Source organism: Rutilus rutilus, assembly GCF_951802725.1.
Source record: "Rutilus rutilus genome assembly, chromosome: 19".
NCBI lineage: Eukaryota > Metazoa > Chordata > Actinopteri > Cypriniformes > Leuciscidae > Rutilus > Rutilus rutilus.
In genome coordinates, this window is record NC_140232.1 from 29753849 (window position 1) to 29777702 (window position 23854).

General features: G+C 38.4%; 1 long non-coding RNA gene across 1 annotated transcript in view; it reads right to left on the minus strand.

Annotated features, from left to right (window-relative positions):
* Positions 1–1177: 1177 nt before the first annotated feature.
* Positions 1178–23854, minus strand: part of LOC311278484 — a 66802-nt gene continuing 44125 nt past the window's right edge. Inside the window, exon 4 of the long non-coding RNA XR_014625443.1 lies at positions 1178–2272. This is a non-coding gene — a long non-coding RNA (uncharacterized lncRNA). The remainder of the gene's footprint in view (positions 2273–23854) is intronic.

A 23854-nucleotide genomic window follows, 5' to 3' on the forward strand; every position in this document is an offset into this window, starting at 1 on the left:
GAAATGTGACAGAGTGAGGAATGTTACTCAGCATCTGTTTCGCTGTCCTCCTAATTGATGCATCATTAAGCACAAGGGTCAATATTTATCATACCACAGTCGGAATCATTTCTGCGGATCTTAAACCATAGCAGGGAAGCTGTGGGAAATGTTATTGATGAGCTTGTAAAAGCAGCCTGACCTGGAGGTAAGGTGAAAGCCAACGAACTGCAGACTCCTGCGATTTTATTGGCAAACGCCTGGAATGTGCTCAGGGCAAGCAGCCAGGCCGCATTAACAGACGGACTGCTGACTTCCCAGAATACCACCGCTCTGCAAGTCCATTCCGGAAACGGCTCTAGCTCTATATCTGTGCAGGGGATGAATTAAGTGGCGTGATGTGGTTTTCCCTCTATCACTCACTCATCCTTCAAAAGCCTTGATATCTATCCTTCCCTCCAGAGCTTTGAGAGTTTTGATGCCAGATTTGTAGTGCTCTTAAGAAGAGGAAAGAGACCCCAGAGCTCTAATGGGCCGGAGCAAACCGCGCGCCGCATTCTCAAAATCCACCCCAGACCTCATTTTGCATCTGAAGAAATGAAATACTAGCAGTATCATACCTGAAAGCAAGCAGGAATTGTATATAATAGAGTGTATATTGTGGAATGAATTCTATGCATGCAGACTATGTTTTTCCACTAAAAACTCTATACAAGCTTCCGGCGTTCTTCCATCGCAAACTATGGTTGATCACTAATTTATATATAAAAAATAAAATAAAATAAAATTTCAATAAATTCAATTTAAAAACAACATTTTGGCTTACAACTAGGGTAACCAACTGCTGCTCCTGCTTGACCCTGATTTTAGCCTATATCTTCAGTGGAAGTCTCAGGGGTCGTTTACGTGACGCCGTTTTCAACTAAAACTTAAACTTTCTATGCGTTTTGGCTGTTCATCTACACGACAACGTCAACTTGGGGGGCTGAAAACGCAAAATTTTGTGAAAACGGTGACGTCATGCGCATGCGTATTATGTGTTCAGACTATAGGAGCGTAGTGTTTCTTCACAAAGTGACATCGCCAACTACTGGCCTGGCATGAATAGTACAGCATTTTTTGTCATTTTCGTGGATCCGTGCCAACGGGTATCATTTTGACAATGCCTGTAGGTGATTATTTTTTTTTTTTGTTATTTAAAGAGCGCGTTAGTAATATGCGCCACGTGAATAGCGAATCCGCCATGGCGCGAGCACAACTGGCTTTAAAGGGAATGGGAGATGAGACTCTGATTGGTTTATTGCACGTTACACCCAAAACACACCCATTACTCATTAAGAGAATAGGGACAACCCTTTTAGATTATGCGCCGGGCGCGCCGACCATTTTTCCCGTCGTTAAACTAGCAAAAGTGGATCCTGCGCTTTAGACCATGCGCTTAGATCGTTAAAATAGGGCCCCATGTCGTAATTACAAGACGGCAACCAGTGACGTTCTACTCGGAGCTTATTTATGATTTTCTACGGCAACGGTATCAACGGCGAAATGTTTATTATTATTGTTACGTTATGTGCTTTGAGACGAGGTAATTTAACGCCGTCTCTCATGACTCTTTGCAGACTCTGCTCTTGCTGTGCGCGGTCATGTGTTTTGGAGGAGGTGTGTTTTTTGAGATGCTCTGAAGGGAGGGTGGGATCTTATGCTTTCAAAGCTAGCTTGCTATTATTAGCCTCTCCGAAATGATCTACCCTAGTTTTATTTTATTTTATTTATCCTTTATTTTACCAGAATAGTCCTATTGAGATATAAAATCTCTTCTTCCTGGGACAACCCTTTTAGATTATGCACCGGGGGCGCCGACCATTTTTCCCGTAGTTAAAATAATACTATTACATTTATTAAGACCACATTATTAAGACCACATAGTGTATTTCATATTTGGGGGTCATTGCCTAATTCAGATGCAACGGGATGGAAACGTCGAGAGGATTTGGTTGGGACCCTGATTAGAAACTAAGGAGTCTGAGGTTTGTACCTTCAGGCGGTTACATTATGGAAAAGGTATGTGCAGGTGGAGGAGCTCAGCCAAATGGAGTCACAGAGATTCCTTCCCCCTTGTAGAGAGCGATTCACTCTGCAGCAGACAGAAAAAACAGGATGAGCTGTAAGGCCTCTGCCACACACAGATAGCCAGCTGCTCCCCTTTCACAACTCGCTTGTGATTCAGCGCAGGAGTGAGACACTGTCTGGTGGTTTAGAACTGCGTCTGCTCCTCATGACACGCTCACACGTTCTGCCAGGCGGGAGGGAAAAAGAAGAAAAACAGTGATGAGACACATGATGAATGTAGGACAGCAAGGCCACAGCCAGACAGAGTCTTAGACAGCCCTAAACCACTTTTGCAAAAGCAGAGATTTGTTGCGTGTAGGTGAAAGACCACAAGCGTTTGGCATGCAAACAGGTCGTAGATGTTCGGCTTTCGTAAAAGACTTCAATCCTGACCCAGAAGTTAAACCTTTGCGCATTACATATTCATTCTCCGCTTCGCCCTCAACCAAATACACGCTGTAATTAAAAACATGTGTCCATGCAGATTGGGAAAAGGACCGCAAGTTTAAGCTCATCCAGAATTCATCAAGCTTTGGATCCGGGCCAGGTGTAACAGAAAGCCTGGTCATGAAGGTATCAGCGTCTACACGAGCTCAGGTTGTTTTCTTCCAAGGCTTTCCCTCTCGTGAACCCCAGAATCACGCATTTGTGGGAGAATTGGCAGCTGTTTGAGAGACTGTCTGCCTTTGTGAAAACGCTGCAAAGCACATTCCACTGGTCAGACAGTTGGTTTTTATCAGTATTTGGAGGATGAATGGTGGTGGATGGGGTTGTTTGGGTGCCTGGATTTGCCGGATCTGTAAATAGGGGAGGGTTGAGACATCAGGCACCCTGCTAACACTTCGGACGGCCTTAGCCTGTCTGACATCACGGGCAGAGGCGCCACTGACGTCGAGGGTGGTGAAATCGGCAGAAGAGAAAATAACTCAAATTTCTTTTGTTCTAGACTTCATGTTTCTGGAAAAACAAATATTTGTGGTGCGCTGAGCAAGTGCGTCAGCAGGCTGTGGGCTATTTTTATGCACTGAGGGTGTTACGTTACGATTGTGATTGAACTATCGTATTTAAAGACAAAGATAAGTTGATTTATTCACAAATAATGTAAAATACATTTAAAACATTTACAAACACCATAAAAATGCATTAAGTTCCCCTCACACCACAAGAAATTCTTTAAATTTAACAATATTCAGAACAGAGCAGGAATGTAAAATAAGTGTAAAACAAACATATATTATAGTGGCATTCTGTTGTTTGCTAAACAAATGTATTTAAAGTGAAATTGAAACCATTGGCATGTGGGAAATGGACTATACAGATAACCTTGATGTAACTGCATTATAAAAGTTGCTTTCGAATAAATCACAACACGTTTCAGATGATATAAAAAAAAAAGAAAAAAGAAAATATGACATGCGTATATTCCTGAAAATACAGTAAGCCGTGACTTTGGAGTTTGATGCCATTTTAATGCAATTTCCCTTTGCGGTCTCTTGCAAAACAAATATTTGTGGCTTAGAAAGCACATTACTTGCTATTTTTGTGTTTCCTGCACATTAAAAGGGCTATATTGCTAACTTAACTTGTGACCACCATCCAATACAAAATAACTTCACAGCACTTTGAACAGTTTTAAAGTAATTATCCTTTATTTTCCCTTGCAGAGCAAATATCTGTGGTGTGTTATAATTGTGATACAGCTCACTAGTGGATACAGTCCAAAACAATCTTTAAAAGCAACAAATATCTGTGCTGTACTTGCATTTGTGTGTGTATATAGTTAACTATAGTCCTCAAGTTTCAAAAACAACAATATTTTAATACACATAATAAATTGTGATGGGTTTAAGCTGCATTATGATCATAATCTCTAATTTATCATGGCGGGGTCACTCTCCTCGAACAGTATCTGAACTTCAGTTACCTCTGAGGTAATAGCAACACCACAGGATTTTATGCACTCCTATCCTCTCTAGAGTTCCAACCAAAATAACACTCAAGCAAATGGGTATTGCTTACAACAACGTTAACCCTTACACTGGCAATGTCAGAGCTCAAAACGGATCAGACGAAACACGGTTGTCTCCTGTTCTCAAACAGCTAATTATCTTTGTGCATCTCCTTTCAATTCTCATGCGCTGGCAGTAGGCCACACACACAGAGAGAGAGAGTCTTACAGTGACCCATTTTCTGCTAACCTCAATTTTCTGAGCAAAAACCTGTTCCAATGCAGACACTCCTTTTTTTTTTTTCAAGAGGTCAATGAGTACTGATTAAGCTGGGGCAGGTTTGATGAAATGACTTTGTTGTGTAATATCACTTAACCTGGAATTAATGCGACCTGTTAAAGAGATCAGCGAGCGAATACATTATGACAATGAAAAAACAATATCCTAAATGAGCAAGTGTAAAATGACCTTTTAACATACAATACATTAAATGACAGATCTCAAATGAAAACAATGACAATGCAACATTCACAGTTCCATTGTTTGAATTAAATATAAATACATAGACTATAACTATTTTATTTATTTAATAATTTTAATACATATACATACATATTAATATTAATAATAATATTAATAAATATATATACATGCATATATACACACAAATACAAACATACATATATTTCTGTCATGACATCTGTCATAGTGTTTGGCATAGTAATGGATATGACAATGATGTTATATTTGGTCTTGGCGGAATAGATCTGGTACGCTGCTGCTATTATTGCTGGTGCTGCTATAGAGCAAGTACGAGACTTGCTATTGCCAATAGACACGGCACGCTGCTGTGAGCAAGTAAGACATGCTGCTGCTGCTCCTTATAGAGAATGATGTGATGGCAAGCAGACTGTGTTAAGGACCAATCATCCTGCAGCATCAGCCTAAGCCACCTAGAGTTTCATGACAGAACTTTGTGAATGTGTGTGTGTATATATATATATATAATTATTACCCTCGGGCTCAGCCCCTCCCTTAGTACGCAATTATCTATATTCAGCTCACTACACACACTCACGCTGTGCCCACGATGATGCATAAATCATATATCCTGTTGGCTACCACCTGCTTTGGAACTGATAAAGCAAATCTTGCCCATTTTCCAAAGATCCTTTAAAATTCCTCCAAAAACATAGTCTCCTTTAAGAGTACCAAGTGTGTCAAATTAATTGACCACCCTCATTTTGTGCCCTTCAACTCTTGCCAAATGAAAGCAATCACACTGAGCTCATTGTGACGCCTGCCGTCTCAGTTCATGTTCTCCATATTCTGACCTTTCAGCTCTGTGTGGCATACTGGTACAAGAAACTACAACATGATCACCACATTCAGAAACCTTTAGGCTTCTCTAAGAGAAAGATTTTCTGAACAGAGCAAAGAGAGAGAGAGAGAGAGGAGAACTAAGATGCTGGCAGGGCCGAGCGTTTGTTTCCCAGCCCCCATCCTGAGAGAAGTCCGCAGGTTTCATATGGGTACCATTTGGCTGTCTGAATGTGCAGTTATTTTGCACAGCAGGTTCTCGTGAAAGACTCTACCTGCTGGTGAGATATTATGCATGCCAATAGGAACACGGTGTTCTATGCACGTATAGATTAACGGTTCAGAATTTAGCTTTTGATATAAAAATGTTCAGTTATACACAGCATTTATATTTTAAGGCCACAGGTGCAGACTATAATTGTGCTTGTTCATTTTGCCAAAAGACAAACCACTGGGGTCAGTAGAAGGCCATACCCATACATGACATGATTGCATCCCATAATCTCTCTAAAAAATAATCACATAAAAATGAATTACATTATTTTTTAAAGGGGCATTACATTATTTTTTAATGTATTTGACCTGAAAAACCATCTATATCACTGTAAACAAGAGCTATTGTGATCATAAATAAATAAGACATTATATGTTTTTATATTCCATGTATATATAGTGTGTTTTGCAGTAATGTACTCTGATATTACTGATTTATGGTGTTTATGGTGTACCTTCAATGAGTCAAGAATATGGTTTTAGACTTATAACAGAGAGCGTTATGAGTGACGTTTCAAGCTTGGATGGATGGATGGATGGATAGAGCAGTAAATCAGCATATTAGAATGATTTCTGAAGGATTATGTGACACTGAAGACTGGAGTAATGATCCTGATTCAGAATTCAGCTTTGCCTATAAATTACATTTTGTTATATATTCAAATAGAAAACAGTTATTTCAAACTGTAACCTCAATCTGTATTTTGATGAAATTAACGCATCCTTGGTAAACATAAGAAACTTTCAAAAACATAACTTACTGACCCAAAACCTTTAAACGGGAGTGTAGACGTATTTTTCTAAGTCAAGAATCACTATACTTGAAAAATCTGATTCTCATAGCATCCACCTAGCAACCAAAGAGAAACACTTTGGCAACCACCAACAACACCCTTGAATCATGGCGCGATTATTGCAATAATAAATGGCCCTAGTGTTAAAATATGCCCTCATTAACCCAGTTACACAAATCACCCAGCAGCACATATCTCCGATCAACTTCCTGTAACCAAATCGCATGGTCAATCTCTTCAAGGGAAAACTGTTCTGAAACCACAGGCATGGAACAACCGGTCTTCTCACCTTAAAAGACCGGCTGTTGCACACAGCGGCCGATCTATCTGACAGACATCCTCCTCCCACGTCAGTTCTGTTCTGGCACAGCGGACCTCTAATCGGGGTTAAATTAAGCGTCAGCTCTCCCGTGCCATATACCAGCCTCTTTGAGCATCCTCAGCTCTCCTGAGACTCAATGAAAGCTTAAAGTGAAATGCAGGCAAGTTTGTTGGCAGATTATGACCCTATACCATCTGCAACCCTTTGAGATCAAAGCACGCCACTGATGAATAATGCATGTCAATGCTTGTGCAACCAATGAGGATACAATAAGTGGTTCCAACGCACCACATGCCAGTAAAAATGCATCGTGGTGGTGGTGGTTTCCATAGCAGTACCTTAGGCACAAAATAATGGAAATCTGAAAGAAATGACAAATTTCATGCAAAGTTAATGCAATTCAGCCCAGCTTGACAGATAAAACCCATGCAATATCTGCATACGAGTCTACCCGACTGGTCCATAATATCTTGTTTTATGTACAGTATAAGCTCCATAACATGTGTCGAGGTTTAGGCCAGTTGCTGGCTCTCATGCATGATTGTGCACAGATGGCAGGTTGCGTGTGAGGTAGCAGTGCAGGCTTTGTTAAATAAAACAGATCAGATGCGCATTCATACACACTGGCAACAAAACAAACATGCCATGACTACCACAAGTCACCTGACGTGGTTTCCTGGAAATAGTGTGCCAGTAAGCGTATGGTTCTTGTATTGATGAGAGCGCAGGTGCCAGTGTATCTCTAGGGACACTCTCTGGAAAGGTTTCTCTAATTATACATGCGTCACCATTAAAGCCCTAAACATAATCCATACTAGACACAAACAGGCCTGGGTGTTATAAAATCCCAGCTGAGTTTATATTGTTGAAATCCTAAATAGTAATATGGAAGTCAATGGGGCTCATCAACTGTTTGGTTACCGTCATTCCTCAAAATATGTTCTTTTGTGTTCAGCAGGAGAAAGGAATTCAAATAGTTTTTGAACAACTTGAGGGTGAGCAAATGATGACAGAAGTATCATTTTTGAGTGAACTATCCCTTTAATGTTCAAATTGGATTATTATTACATTGTTATTTAGATTATCTAATAATAATAATGATAATTATGATAGATTATTACATTCCTGTAGCTCAAACACTAGAGCATTAAGCTTGCAAAGCCAAATGCCATGGGTTCGATTCCCAGGAAATGAAAGAACTGATAAAAAGTATACTTTTGAACAAAATGCAAGTCACTTTGGATACAAGCATCTGCCAAATGCACAAATGTATTTAAAAAAAAAAAAAAAAAAAAGTGTTGATTTAGCTCCATGACATCTGTTACTTTGTGATACTGTATTTCATATTGGTACTGTATTATATTATCCACACAGCTCTCTGGGTATTGACATTGGCATCGACTAATGCGAAACCCATAATGGTCAACCACTACTAGCCGAAAAGTTTGACTTGGAAACTGTCTCTCATAATTCTGGTAAACAGAGAGAAGGATGTATGGCTGTCTTTGTCAGTTGAGCTAACGGGTTCTGGCTTTTGCTTACATAAAATGATGAGTTGTTCTGGAGTTGGATCAGGGTGGTCCTCAACCTCCAACAGTCTAAGAAGCTGTTCCACAGAGCAGTTGAGCAATTGAGCGGTTTAGTCCAAGTTTTCTGAAGAGACACGATCGCTTTATATGATGAACAGATTTAAGTTTAGGCGTTTATTCACACATAAACATTGATCAGCGAACATAAACAGAAGCTTATCCGAACCTGTTTGACACGTGAGAACAAACCTCTTTGGTTCTGTGGAAGATCAAATGTGCTGCGAAACACAAGATTAAACCACATTGGCTCTCACACATCAAGCGAACATGCTAGAGCTTCGGTTTATCATAACAAATACGTGAGTTAATGAATGTTTGTATGTGAATAAAAGCCTAAATTCAATCTGTTCATCATATAAAGCGATCGTGTCCAAAATTTGGACTACACCACTTAATACATATGGATTCGTTTTACAATATCTTTATGAACTTTTTGAAGCGTCAAATTATATCAGCTGTCTATGGAGAGATACATATCCCTCAGATTTCATCAAAAAGATCTTCATTTGTGTTCGGAAAATTAACGAATATGATTGACATGAGGGTGAGTAATTGATGACAGAATTATCATTTTTGGGTGAACTAACCCTTTAAGATTTTATATATTTTTTCAAAAAAGTTACAAATTGAAACGACTTGTCAAAAAGTGATTGTGAATTCCTGCATCCTAAAATCAATTGAAATATTCTACTTAGCTTTCTACCTCCAAACCAGATTATTATTTTTTTGTATTGTGCTTGTAGTTAATTTCTCCTGATTCCTTGGCTAAATGGCAACCATGAAACTCTTTTCACACTAAATTAGCCCTTTTACTAAAATCCTGACCTACAAATACAGTTATTGTGACTGTGGGTATCAAGAATGGAGCAAGAGAGAAGCAGTACGCCATCTCAGTGCTGTCAAACACAACAGTAGCAAAAAACATTCTTACAAAACAAGCTAACAACTATTTATGATGCTTAATGTGGCTTTTCAACTTCACACCCTCAGCTTCCTGCTTCCCATGATTGAGCAAAATGATTGACAGGCTGAAACTACACAGATCCTAAAGTGACACTTGCAGAATCAGACAATATTTATATTGTCAATAACATAAAAATATTTAATTACTTAAATTTTTTTTTTATAAAAATGAAGGATTATTTTACTTAATATTTTAATAAAAAAAAAAAATTATTTAATCCAATATTTATTTGTATGTTCACACACACACACACACACACACACACACACACACACACACACACACACACACAACCGGTTATTAACATGCCTAAGACTTTTGCACAGTACTGTATATGTATACATAAACCAGAAATGATACCATGGAATTTTCTTGTCCATATGTAAATGTCCATTCGACATTCTGGAACTGAATACTGATTTTTCAGGACTCCTATTTATCATGAAATAATTATGTTTTCTGAGTGCCATACTGTAAAATAAGCCTTTAAGGCTCTCTGGGCTCTGTAATATGCAATATGCAGAGTGTTTGCAGACATTGCGGGACAATTTAAAAAGATCTGTTCTATACTTCCACTTGATTTCCATGCGCGGAGGGGGCAAAATCACGGGAAGGGGATACGAAGTGACAGCGATGAAACTCTGCAGCCACTTGCCCCGGGATGCATGAGGGTGCACTGCAGAAACAGCTTGGAGCCAGGGGGGGAGTACAATCATCACGCCATGCCGGAGAGCCGAGCGAGAATATAGCTGCCTTTCTCTTTGCCCCCGTTCCTCCGGGACGCTAGCGTTATGCTCACCTGCTGGATTTTCACTCTGTAACGGTGACCACTGTCATGCTCTATTCCCATTAAATTACATGTCCGCTGCCAGCCAGATGAGCTCTGCTCAAATCCCAACCCTCTTAACGGCTATGACTGTTGTCAAAATGCTGCCACAGCGTGTCAGGCCCGCTGCTCAATGAATAATGAAGTACTTCACTGCCTCCTTCCAGCGGGACACTGATGCTGGTGTCAGCAACTGTAAGACGACTTCATGTGACGCTCAGCGGTGCAGGTGATTCTTGGAAAGGGTCATGCAATCAGCAATATGCTTGGACTTTTGCAAGAGCATTAGCAGAGTCATGTCATTGAGCAATGTCATGTCATTGCGAAAAGGTCATGCTGTTCATAATTCTACTTTTTTTATGTTGAAATGCTGCAACACCACATGAGTGTGTGTTATTTTTCTGGTGCAAAACTAAGAGATTTCTAAAGCATCAAGCAACTTATAGTTCAAATGTTTACTAACCCTTGTGGTGTTTCAACCCTATATTCTGTGAAACATTCAAATATATGTTCCGATATATAGAATATCTCACTTTGTTTTCCATACAGTTATGACTACATGATGATTTATACTGTCAAGATCCTAACAGGCTTATGCACCCTTTAAAACTGAACTATGAATGCGTTTTCAATTTTAAATCAAATCAATTTGAATTGAGGTAACAAACATGATGCAGAATTGCTATTCAAATTTGAATGTATACAGCAGAATTAAAATTCATATAACAGCAATTAACTAGATTTCAAGGGCCCTATCATACACCTGGAGCAATGCGGCAAGTGTTTTTTGCTAGTTTCAGCCCGACGCAGTTATCATTTTCACATCCTGCGCCACGTTGTTTAAATAACAAATGCATTTGCACCCATGGGCTGCTGGTCTGAAAACGAGGTGTGTTCAGGCGCATTGTTGGCGCGTTGCTATTTTGAGGCAACTGAAATAGACTGAGCCATTGACCAACTGAAACTTGGTCTAAAGTCAGTGGCGCAATATTTTTTCGTTATTTAAAGAGCGCGTTAGTAATATGTGCCTATAGGCGGGTGCACAATGCGCATAAACTTTGTCCCGTAGATAGTCTGCTTGCACGCTATATACTCGCACACTAGCAGATCCGTTTCCTCACTAAAGAAGCATTCAGTTTTTCCGCTTGCAAATTCCGCCATGCGAATAGCAAATTCATGGCACGAGCGCAACTGGCTTTTAAAGGGAATGGGAGATGAGACTCTGATTGGTTTATTGCACGTTACGCCCAAAACACCCATTACAAATGTTGACTTGAAAAATCCTTATTTGAAAGTTGTAAAAAAAGAAGTCTTAAAGGAAGAAATGGCACCTATAGCAATGTATACGGTATGGACAGTAGCTTATATATTTGATCATATACAATAAATAAATAAACACAATGAAGATTTGACATTTTTCAGTTTGCATTATCTGTGTTAAATATCTTTTAATTTAAATAGAGTAAATTCCACTTCCTGTTATTCCAATTCAAATTTTTTAGGCAATTTTAGGCAACTACCACGCTGTGTCCGAAATCGCGTACTGTCTGAGTAGGTACTACATTTGAATTTGAATTTACTTCTATGTAGTATGGGTAGAATGAATGCAATCTTGCCGTACTACATCTGCCATGTTGTTACTGTCACGTGAGCAACCAGCATCAGTTGTGTCGCTTCACTGCCATTCATAAATCTTCTCCCGTGGCATCATGGGATAGTAAAATGTCCATCGTATGCACACTTCAGAATCTCGCCAGAAGTAGTAGGTCATTTGGGGGCTTTTCGCCTACTGTTTTTCAAATACTATTCAGACATACTACTCTTTTGGCATACTGATTTTCACATACTATATAGCAGGGAAGTATGCGATTTCAGACGCAGTGCAACTCCCACACTGAGAAGGATACTTACATGTAATATAGTGCATGAGTCATATGGATTGATTTTACAGTAGTTTTATAGTGTTTTGGTCCTTTTAGTTGCTTGGCAATATGCATCACCATACACTTTTTTCATATGGAAAAGGGCAGCTCGGGCATCTTTTCTTCTCCTGTGTTGCACAGGGTGCAAAATAGAACAGGGTTTGAATACATTTCCGTGAGTAAACCATTTCTTAAATTTTTGAAAAAACATAAAGCAATGTCCTTTCAAAACAAAGTAGAAATAGAGATCTGTGTCAATGGGTTTTGATACACACACTAAAAAAAGGTATGTTTTAAACATAAGCAGGACTACATTTTTGTGGTCAACTTTCCATAGATCTTATGAAATGGACGTTGAGGAGGTGAGATGGAGATGAGGAATGTTTCACGCCCCTGTGAGCCAGCAATGGAGAGGAGGTTATGCATATAATGGGGGCTGGGTCTCTTGAAGATCTTCACTGGACCACTAAGGGAGGGTTTTGCATATGGATGTGGGAAATGGGCTGGTGTGTGTGAGCGAGAGATTAATGAGCACAGAAGCGTTGATAATGATAATTAATCTCACAAAGGACTTGATTCATGGGCTATTGTGCTCTAGTTAGTAACATGTTTCACTGGGGAAGTTCAAATTGTAATTGCTCAATTAATTAAAATGTGAATCCTGATGCTGAGGGACAGTCAAATGCTCTGTTCCTAGTGAGAGACTACACTTTAAGGGTGTGTTCACACTTAGCATGTTTGGTTCGATTAAAACGATCCCTGGTGCGATTGCTCTGTTAGTGTGGTTCATTTGAATAAGTGTGAACGCTGCCTGGTGCGCACCAAACAAGCGGACCGAGACCCCTGTAAAGATGGGTTTCAGTCCGCTTTCTGGTGCAGTCCGACTGAAATATGAACACAACACGGACCAAAGACGTCTAAACGGACCAAAAAAGGATGTGTTGTCACCAGATGCAACCCTAAAAGGGACGGAATGCTCAAGCATACCTGTTTTTTCTGTAACCAAGAGAACCGAACAAGAAGTGTGAACACACCCTAAGACACTGTCGATGTGCAAAAAAAGGAGTAGGTGACTTTATTATGCTGATTATTGAAGGCAACTTATTGTGTAAAAATCATAAAGCAGCACTGCATAAATTCTCTGCAGCAAGAGCAATCCCACAATGCATTGCAGCAAGATCAGTTACAAATCAATCTAAGATGAAGGGCAAGAAAAAAAGTTATTAAATTATTAAAAAACAAATATAGAAAACAAATACAATATTTAATTTGAAATTATTATATTTCATTTAATACCAAAAATAAAATATCAATAAAATAAAACTGCATTTTATTAAATAAAATAAAAATAAATAATTATAATAATTATAATAATAATACTAACAACAATAATACATTTAATGCGTTTTATCCAATTATTTTAGGAGCAATCCCATAATCCATTACAGCAAGATCAGTTACAATTTTACAAATTAATTATTTTATTATAAATAATATAAATATTGGTTTAAATGATTCTATTTCACTTAATACCAAAAATATCAATAAAATTGCATTTTTTAACTCTTTCCCCACCAGCGCTTTTAAAAAAAAGTTGCCAGCCACCGCCAGCATTTCTGATAATTTTCACAAAATTTCCATGGCCCCCAGAATAGCCTATTTTGTTGTATGAATATCTGAACATGCAATATATCAAAAGAAAGAACAGACCCTCTATTTTTTTATATTCTATAGGTTTTATTCTATAGCTTCATGCATTCTTTTTTATCAACACTTGAATGTGGGCAAGTTTAATAAAAAAAAAGCAACATTTTGAGCAAAAAGCTGAGACATTCACGTTTTTATAAAAGAGTAAAACGAGTCAGGCAAAACACAGCTCACAAGTTTTTGGAACGGGGCTTAAATGTTCTCCTAACACTTTCCAAAGTCACCAAGGGAAATGTTTGCATATTTCTTTCTGTTCTGGACAAACCAGCCATGATGATCCCATAAAATACCTCTCTGATGAGGTGCAGCGTGTTAGTGGGAACACGGCGAAAAGAACAGCTCATTCTAATGGAGCAAGACGTTCTGATGAATATAGAAGGTTTTCTTGTTCTCAAACTCTGACGTCTTGTCACAGGGAGAAAGGAACACGGAGAACCACCACAGGATTTAGGCAGAGATAAAAAAAAAAAATCTGTCTTTGTACTCGTAACTGAAAGAGTGAGAGTCTATTTGAGAGAAAGAAAGATAGAGAGAGAGAGAGAGAGAGAAACCAGCAGGGAAGCAACAATAAAAGAATACAACGAAGAAGCTTTAACAAGCATCCTGCTGTTAGACATTAATATTCAAGTTCTGTCATTTTCTTTTTCTTTAATTATGAGAATTTATGAAGGTCTGGAAAATCTTAAGACCTTGGCAGCCAGTAAGCAGGCTAAAACTGCAAATTATCAAATAATATTTGAACTTGTCAAACTAGCTTTTATATTTTATGCAGTTGCTATGGTGTTTAGAGTGGCTTTTAGCATTTATGGTTTCTAAATGATCTTTTGGACCATTTGATCATTCATCAGGTGAAAATATTGCTTTTCAAAGCAATATCACACCTTTACTGAACAATTTGAGGTATTATCCATGACTGTAGCACAAGTAGTTATGCAATAATGTTTAATACTTAAGTGTGAGCAGTAGCAATACTGATGAACAGAACACCGCTAATTACAATATAAACATAATATCTGCTTCATCAGATTAACTCTCAATTATTGCACTTGGGTGGGTCAAAAACACACAGCCATCTCAGTCTCGGCCAGAGGTTATGTAAGGACATAAAAAGGTCACATTGTGGTCTTTCAGAACGAAACTATTCAGGTGAGGATTAGTCACACACACCCGAATTCAACCCACCATCTGATGGTGAATATTTAAGGGTAAATAAGCAAACCAATTATGGCACGAAAGCTGGTTCTGCAAAATGTATTTTTTTTTTGTTCTCATATTGCAGCACCTGTTATAACATCTAACCTTGCTTTCATCAGTCAGATACTGGAAGTGTGTCTCAGGTTCATGTTTTCCATGCAGGCACTGACTGAGAGGATATCATGGCTGATTGGCCCAGTGTGAGAGCAGCAGGAAGTGACATCATCATTAACTCAGGCTCATCTGGGGTCAGCAGATAACCATGTTGTTATTTCTTCCTATCTTGCTCAGAACTCAAGGTCAGGTCGTTGAAAATAGATTTACAACGACTGTAAATTTCTTAACTGATGCAGTCGACAAAGATAATTCCCTGAAAGGAGGTGTTTCTAAGAAACGTTTCTGCTTTTGAGAAACAGAAAAGGCATACACTACTGTTTAAACGTTTGGGGTGATAGAAATTCAGCAGGGATGCATTAAAGGAGTCTTATTATGCATTTTTTTTTTTTTTTTCAACATTCTTCAATGTGTAATGTTGTCGTTTGAGCATGAAAAAGGTCTGCAAAGTAACAAACCAAAGTCACTCCAAAGTGAGTTATTCTCTATAACACTGTTTCTGAACTCCCAAACATACACGTCACAATATTGCTAATTTAAATAATTCCCACCCAACTCAATAAGACCACACCCCTTTTATTGTCGATGCCAGACATTCACAAAAAGGGGGCGTGGCCTGATTGAGTTGTGTTAGTAGTGTGTTGAAACCAAGCATGCCGCACAAGCCCTGAAAAGTGAAGCCAAAACGTCTCGATCGCCCTCGGTGACTGGTCCAAGTATAGGTCATAAGCCCCGCCTCCCCGTGTTATTCAACGGGACGTGAGACCAACTAAACAATTAAATTACACTTCAAATATCTTTTTTCCAAAGGTGGTGTCTTTCATTTGCTGTAGTGTTTATCACGCTGATCTAAGTTCAAGTGTCTGTTTCAAAAATAAGTTGGTTTTTAGTTAGTTACGTGATGCTATAAAAACGGTGGTGTAACGTCATGATTGACAGCTGTGATTGACAGGTTCTCTGAGCGAAGTAGTCACTGAAGCACCAACGGAATTTTTTTTCTGGATCTTCGGAGGACTGAGGAGATTGTATTTACTTTATTTTAACAAGCGTCTTGTCGTACTGCAATCAATTTTTAAAAAAGTGCACTCAGGGAGAGTGCATTCTGCGAGAGTGAGGGCGGAGCGTTGATTTTGTGGCTTTACTTCCTGCTCACTACTGCGCAGGTCTGGTCCCGAGATCGCTACTGCGCAGACTCAAGTTCCAAGATGTCAGCGCCATACCGGGACACTGGCGGCTTCAGTTCTCACCAATGGAAGATAGCGAAGGGTAGATAGTTCTCTCCATCTTTTTTTACAGTCTATGGTTGAAACTCACAGTTATGGTAAGGGGTGTGACATGTCTGAAACATGCTCAAAGCGGTTGACCAATCACAACACACTGGTCCAGCCGACCAATCAGAGCACAAGGCATTTTTCAGAAGCAGGGGCTTCATAGAGACAGGAACTAAACGGAGCGTTACTGACAGACTGGGAAGAGAAGAGCTGCAACAATGTGAAAAATGTGAAAAATGTTGTTGTTTTTTACATTCAAGCATGAAAACCTGTTCTAGTAGACCCTAAAAACAAAATCAAGACTTTGAAAAAGGGTATAATAGGTCCTCTTTAAATTGATAAAAATGCATATAAAGTAACAGTAAAGACATTTATAATGTTCCAATGTGAAATAAATGGTGTTTTTTTTTTTTTTTAACTTCATATCACGTTAAGGAGCACAACAGTTTTCGACATTGATAACAATCATAAATGTTTCTTCAGTAGCAAAACAGCATATTAGAATGATTTCTGAAGGATAATTTTTCTCATGATCATGATTTCTGACACTGAAAACTGGAGTAATGATGCTGAAAATTCAGCTTTAACTAATAAAATGATTTCAAAATGTCAATATCAATTTTACAGTATTTTTAATCAAATGAATACAGCCAAATATGACAGTAATGCTGGTTCCACTAAATGTTTGTTCTTTCAAAAACAAGAAATCCCCAAACTTGGTCTAACGGCCTTTTCATTTGATTTTTATGAGCAATTGCTGTGTTTTTAGAATACGTTTATATATTCCATTATACATTTCCCCAATGACCTGTTTTTGTCTGTTATTTGTTGACAGTGGTGTCATGAGTGCAGAGGTGACGGGGTGTGTTTTGGGGTATGAAGTCACACAGTCTGAGTGGATCGCAGTGAATCACAGCTGCTGTCTGAACATGTTCATCATACTTCACACCTTCCAAAGCTAATATGTCACTCCTGGCCTTCAGTCAAGTGACCAACGTGTCTGTCTCATAGATCAAAGGTACATCTAAAGGCTTAATGGAGTAGTTCACCCAAAAAGTTTATTCACCCCTTATGCTGCTCCAAATCTGAATGGCCTTCTTCTGTCAATAAGTCAATTGGACCACATTGCCTATCATTGCAGGGACGAAAACAGAATAGACTTTTTCAAAATATCTTCTTTTGTGTTAAGCAGAAGTCAGTCAGTCATACAGGTTTCGAATGATATGAGGGAGAGTAGTGATGACAACATTTTCATTTTTGGGTGAACTATCCCTTTAACAGCAAAGCCCAGCACACAAACAAACACAAATGTACTCCATTGCGCATCCTGCACACGTAAGGACCTTTCTATTTTATAAAGCCAGCATAATTGTAACCTCACCTTAGACTAACCTTAGGCCTCCACCTGTAAATCCTTAAAGTCAACATGATCTCAGAATTGACCCTGGTCACCTTAAAGAATTGCTCCTGGTATTATTGAGCATGATTCATCATGGTTACATAGGTTGGAATGATTAATATTATCCAATAACAAACAGCTTACTTTTTATGAGCCGCAATTATAGCAATAAATAAAAAAGTCTAATAAGAAAGTCCAAACCTAGATTACATATTCTGTCTCATGCAAAAAGATCTAGTAAATTGCAGACGTTAAAGGACTAGATCAAAAATAAAAATGTGGTTATAATGTTGTTGCAAAATCTGTGTGGCTCACTTTCAATTATAATTATAATTAATTGCTTCTGAGGTCTAATAGCTTTTTGAGTGACGAAATTTAGGGAGGAAAAAATGTACGTTCTCCATTTGGATATTTAATTGTGCATGTTCCTTTCATCTATTTTTATATTTTTAGGTTAGCTTTGCCATCATCTAATGCCCAATTAAAGTTAATCTTTAAAAACACTTTAACTGAATAACTGTTACATTTAATATTTACCAAAAACTCAAAATGAATATAATTTTTTCATACTGTACATCATAAGCCCAAATTAATTTCTAGCATTTACATTTTTAGTTTTTAATTTTAATTGATTTGGACAAAATATTATAGTTTATAGTTTAGATATTAAAATTAAAATTACATAATTTTAATATCTATTATTTATCGGTTATCTGCCATAACTAAGGTTATTATATTTAACTAAATCTAAACCAATAAAATACCATGAAATAACATTTTCTTTCAGGTAGTTTCCAAGGCAGCATTTCTAATTTCCATTTAGTTTGTGTAATAAAATAACTAAAACTGAAATAAAAATCTATGAAAAAAACTATGTATACATATACCAAAAAACTAATATAAATTACAAAAACAACAAAATTACTAAAACTTTAACTAAAATTTAAATGAAAACAAAACATAAAAAATATCAAAATAAAAACAAATTCAAAATATTAATAAAAACTATAATGTTATCTCAATGATAAAATAACAATGATAGAAATAATTATTGGCTTATATCTGTTTTGGCCAGAATTTTAATATCACTGCTTCTTGATATGAACTTTTTATATGGAACATAATGTACTAGTCATATGGACAACGTCTATGGCGCTTTTTTGTGTGGTGAACCTTGTAATTGCCACGTCCATGTGACCGAAACACGTAAGGACCTTTCCACCCCTCCCCCCTCCAGAGATGAAAGCAAGAGGTGAGGATTGGGCCGTGGCGTCGTTTCCACGGCAACCCCGCCAACCCCGCCAAAGCCATTTGGAGAGACAGCGGCTCGATCAGCTAATTGAAGCAATCACAGAAGAAACCCGGCTGCTGTGCCAGATCAGCTAACCGTACCCTTCCCCCATCAGCACACCCCTCCCCCAACTCCCTCCTTACAATTCAATCAGCCTCCATAATCCATCAGGAACTCCAACTAATTCACCCAGCGTGGGGTTTTCTCAGTCATTACAGAGGAGCTGATTGGAACAGGTCTTCTGCAGTGCTTGAAACTTTAACAGTGCATGTAATGGAGAATGAGAGGAGAGACATTTTCCTTTAAACCCACTGGGCAGGGCAATATTTACAGAGGATGTCAGAATGAAAGTGAAAGAAAGAGAGATAAAGGCTCCGTTTCATAACAGACTACGATACCTTCTAAAGTCCACTGCACATTTGTTATCTGCCCTTTACGACTGTTGTTGTCAGATTATTGTACGATACGACCCAAGCGAGATCTTGGGTAAAAGCCACAGGAGACTGGGCAACATCAGCGGTCTTATGTCACACTGTGAGATGGTGGTTAGGATGCTCTAAATGGTTGCTAGGGCGTGGCTAGACAGTTAGCAGGATTAAACTAATAGACTGGATGTCTGCCCAAAACAAAAGACCCAAACTCATGTGTCTATGCTAATCTGATTCATACATATCCCTCTCATCTATTTTTCAATGGAAGTCAGAGAGTTTGAGAGAGAGATAGAGTTAAGCCGGGGACACACTTAACGACTATAAGGCCGATTTTTTGTGTAATTTGATACTTACGAGTCACGACTGTAAGTCAAAGACAGTTGCGTTCAGAGTCGGTGTTTAAAATCTGATCCAGTAACAGTCTGTAAGTGTGTTCAGTTCAGTCTTAGAATGTTTCAGCTAGTCGTTAAGTGTGTCCTCGGCATTAGAGAATGAGAGGACAATTACACTGTGTGTGTGAATTTGACAGTTGAGATTCAAATTCATGAACAAATCCGTCAATGCAAGTAGCCTACATGGCATTTTTTTGCCTGCTTTTTTGTCCGCTGTGCGAACATCATAGGTCCGATTGCTTAGAAACGTCATAGCACGCCTCTCCTCAATAAGCCGGTCGATTTGACACCTCATTCATGGGTCTATGACAAACAGTGCAGGACGAGTTACGCGCCAAAGTTTTGTCCAGGAGAATAATAATAAGCTTTGCTTTGGACGCACCACTAATAATTTGTTACATTTATATGCACTTCATGGCACTTAAAGCGCTTTACATAAGTGAATCTCCACAGCCACCACCAATGTGCATCACGATCCACCTGGATGATGCGACGGCAGCCATATTGCGCCCACCATAACTCCCACCACACACCAGCTTACTGGTGGAGAGGAGACGGAGTGATGAAGCCAATCATTATTTATATATATATATATATATATATATATATATATATATATATATATATATGGTGTGTTTTTTGACAGTGTCGTGTCCCCATCACTATACTGGGGAGTTAGGACAGGGTGAGAACTCCCTCCTGGCCTCACTAACACCAAATCACCAATCATGTCACGTTCCCACATCCTCACTGAAGTGGTCTCGTATGAAAATCTTGCGCTAATCTCAAGTTATTTGAAATGAGAGAAGAGTGAAACTGTGAACTGCTCATTCTTCACAGAGAATTTTAATATGATCATAATGTGAAAGGAGAAGAGTTGTGTCATCAGAATGACACTAAAATACACACACTCACAAATATTAGGTAAACAGGTCATTTTTAAATTAGATAAAACCTTTTTCTTTTCTTTTTTATCAACAATTTTAGTCCTGAATCAAGTCTTCCACCATTTTGGAAGGATTTTTTTCACTGAGCATTTTTCAATACATTAGAACTATCCAAGAGAAACTATCTTAGAAAGCAATATGCTGCAGACATTTTGGAACAGCCTTCTCAGCATGAGCATTTATTTGAAGTCTTACAATGCTGCCTACTGTACATAGGCAGTTCAATAGGTAATGGAATACAGCCACAGAGGGAGTAAGTGAATGTGAGAGTTTACAGTACTGTGTGTTTACTTGACAAGATGTAGAGGAACAGACATCTTGTGGGAGCATTATTAAAGGGTTCGAAGTGCATCTGTGTGCATGCTTATTACTACGTATGGCCTGTAGCATGTGGTTTCTTGTGTGAATGCATGCATGCTAAATGCATTCTGAGGGTAATTACTGTGAAAGCGTGCATGTCAGCAGGAGTCCGAGTGATTTTTCTGGCCTTTACATAGGCGTGCTTGCGTGCCGCTTTCAGAAGGCAGCTACTTTCATGACAAAATGCTTCAGAGTAAATGCTTCTTACTACACAGATTCTTCCCAGGAAAATCACAGAACATACTATCCTTATGGCTTGCTACAGAGAATGGAGGAAAAAAATAAAGATATTCTATAATAAGCAAATGCATCATATATCAATGACCATTTCAATACTGGAAAATATATATATATATATTTTTTTTTAATGATCAGTGTGGTCTATTTAGGCCAGTGGTGTTTGCAGATAATAGCAAGGCTTGTTTTTCCAATTCAAACGCTCTAAACAGTTTTCCATCTTTTTTATTTTTTTCTTTTTTTTTTAAATGGCAAAATTATATAGATTAACAATATTGGCTATTCTATATTAGCTAACATATGAAATAGTTTTACACTACTGGTTAAAAAAGTTTGGAATAATATATTTTTTAAAATGTTTTCTCTTAAGATCAAGGCTGCATTTATTTGATAAAGAAATGTCTTTCCTGTCACTTTTGACAAATGTAATGCATCCTTGTTGAAATTTTTTTTTATAAATATATGAGATATGAGTGTATTTTATTTGATAAAATATATAATGAAATAATTAGACTAGAGGTTAATGCATTCTATAAAATTCATAAAAAATTCATGACAAAATTACTGCATCAACCAAAATTTCCATTTCAATCCTCTGAAATTCATAAAACATAAACACCATAGAATCTCAATATGTGATTGGCCTCCATTATTGTAAAGCGCATCTCAGGCTTCCTCATCTTGCTTCTCCTTTCTGCCCTGCAGGTATTCAGCTGAATGAATTGGACAGGTTGACTTGATCACAGCTGTTGTTATCTAGAACCTGCACATGTCTGCATGTGGACAAAACCCATCAGCGTAACCACTGGAGGGCCGCCATCTGATCACAAACACAACTAGCGCTATCAGGCTTGTTCTTCCCTGTGTTTCCACACTGGACCCCAGTGGTCACGCTAAACGGATGTGACTGGAGCATCTCGGCTCTTGACACCTCTCTTAAGGTCTGAGATTATTGGACTGGGAATTAGACATCATCCTTCCGAACTGACTATCAGCTCCTGACACACCGTTCATGTTCTGCATGGCATGTTAATCTCTCTGCATGTGTTGACATGACATCAAAGCTATTGTGCTTTATTAATCCCTGAGAAATCCTTATTAATCTTAATCTAAGTTCAAAACCTCCCCAATCCAAAAGTTCCCAATGGTCCATTTTCTGTCAGCATTAGGCCTACTTACACAACAGGATCTAAAGTCAAACCAAAAATTATTCAGACACCATATTTGATTTCATTTGTGATATTTTTTTACTAGAGGTTGCAGGACACTACAGTTCATTTATGTAAGTGAGGACAGCAAAATTCTTCATACAGTGGACCTGTATTTATAAAAATTTGGGACCAAAAATTATTCAGACACTTTGACCTGACCATGTTTTGCTAATTGCTAATGCAACCTTTTTACACCACAGACTGAACAAAATTAAACATTGCTTGGTAATTGGTTGAGCTAAATTAGTATTATTTAATTGTGTTCTTAAATTTAACAGCTGACAGCTATTCAACCTAATTCATTTGTGAGACAGTCTAAAAGAAAGGATGGCCAAAACCATGTTCTTGTCATATTTTATTACCAGTTTCTAAACTATAGCGAAAACTGTGATAATGTGAGAAATGTTCTGAATACATTTTGGTTTGACTGTATGTACTTTGCCATTTCTATTTCTGATTTATTGGATTTAAATGAGGAAAAATGTGTTAAACAGGTACAGTTCGTCTAGTTCTTTCCCACAATCCTTTGCCGTGAAGCAAATTATAAATGAACGATAAAGGCGCTGTGTGCGCCAGAGCGGGACCACAAGTAAGGCCGAGGTTTAAGAGCAAGGTGAAACGTGATATGCAGCCACAACATTTTCCTCACAGAAACTCCCCATCTACTCAATAATTCACACAGCGTCTGCCCAATCAGCTGTCAGTGCCAGACGCAGTGACAGACACCAGAACAGAAGCGGTTCAGGACGGTGACTGATCCACAGGAAGAGCTGCAGCCCCAGGGCGGGGTCAGACTGTCACTCAGGGCCGTCCCAGCATACCCATCTGTGACATGCTCTCCCTTCCCTTCAGCTCTATATATAGACGTGCTCTGGTTCTGTCCACCTGCCAGAGAGGCTAAAAATAGCAGCCCACTCATTTTCCTTCGCTCCAGCTCCACACTGGGACGGCCTATCAACTTTCAAACCGCAGTAAGACGGAGGCAGAGATGGCAGGATGGAAAGATATACTGATATCCTCGTAGTTTTACATGTCTTTCACACATGTCCTGCAGCGATGTGGTTTATGTGGATAACACCATTAACCATGATGGCCTCCCTCAGGCTGCTCAGTGTAAATCACATTTTATAAAACTGATCGTTCTGGCTCTAAAATCTGACCGGATGAGCCTTGTTCATTGTAAGATACTCTACAAACGCCTGTCATGCAGTTTGTTGAGGAAAGGTGTGCATGGTGTTATTATTATGAGTAAT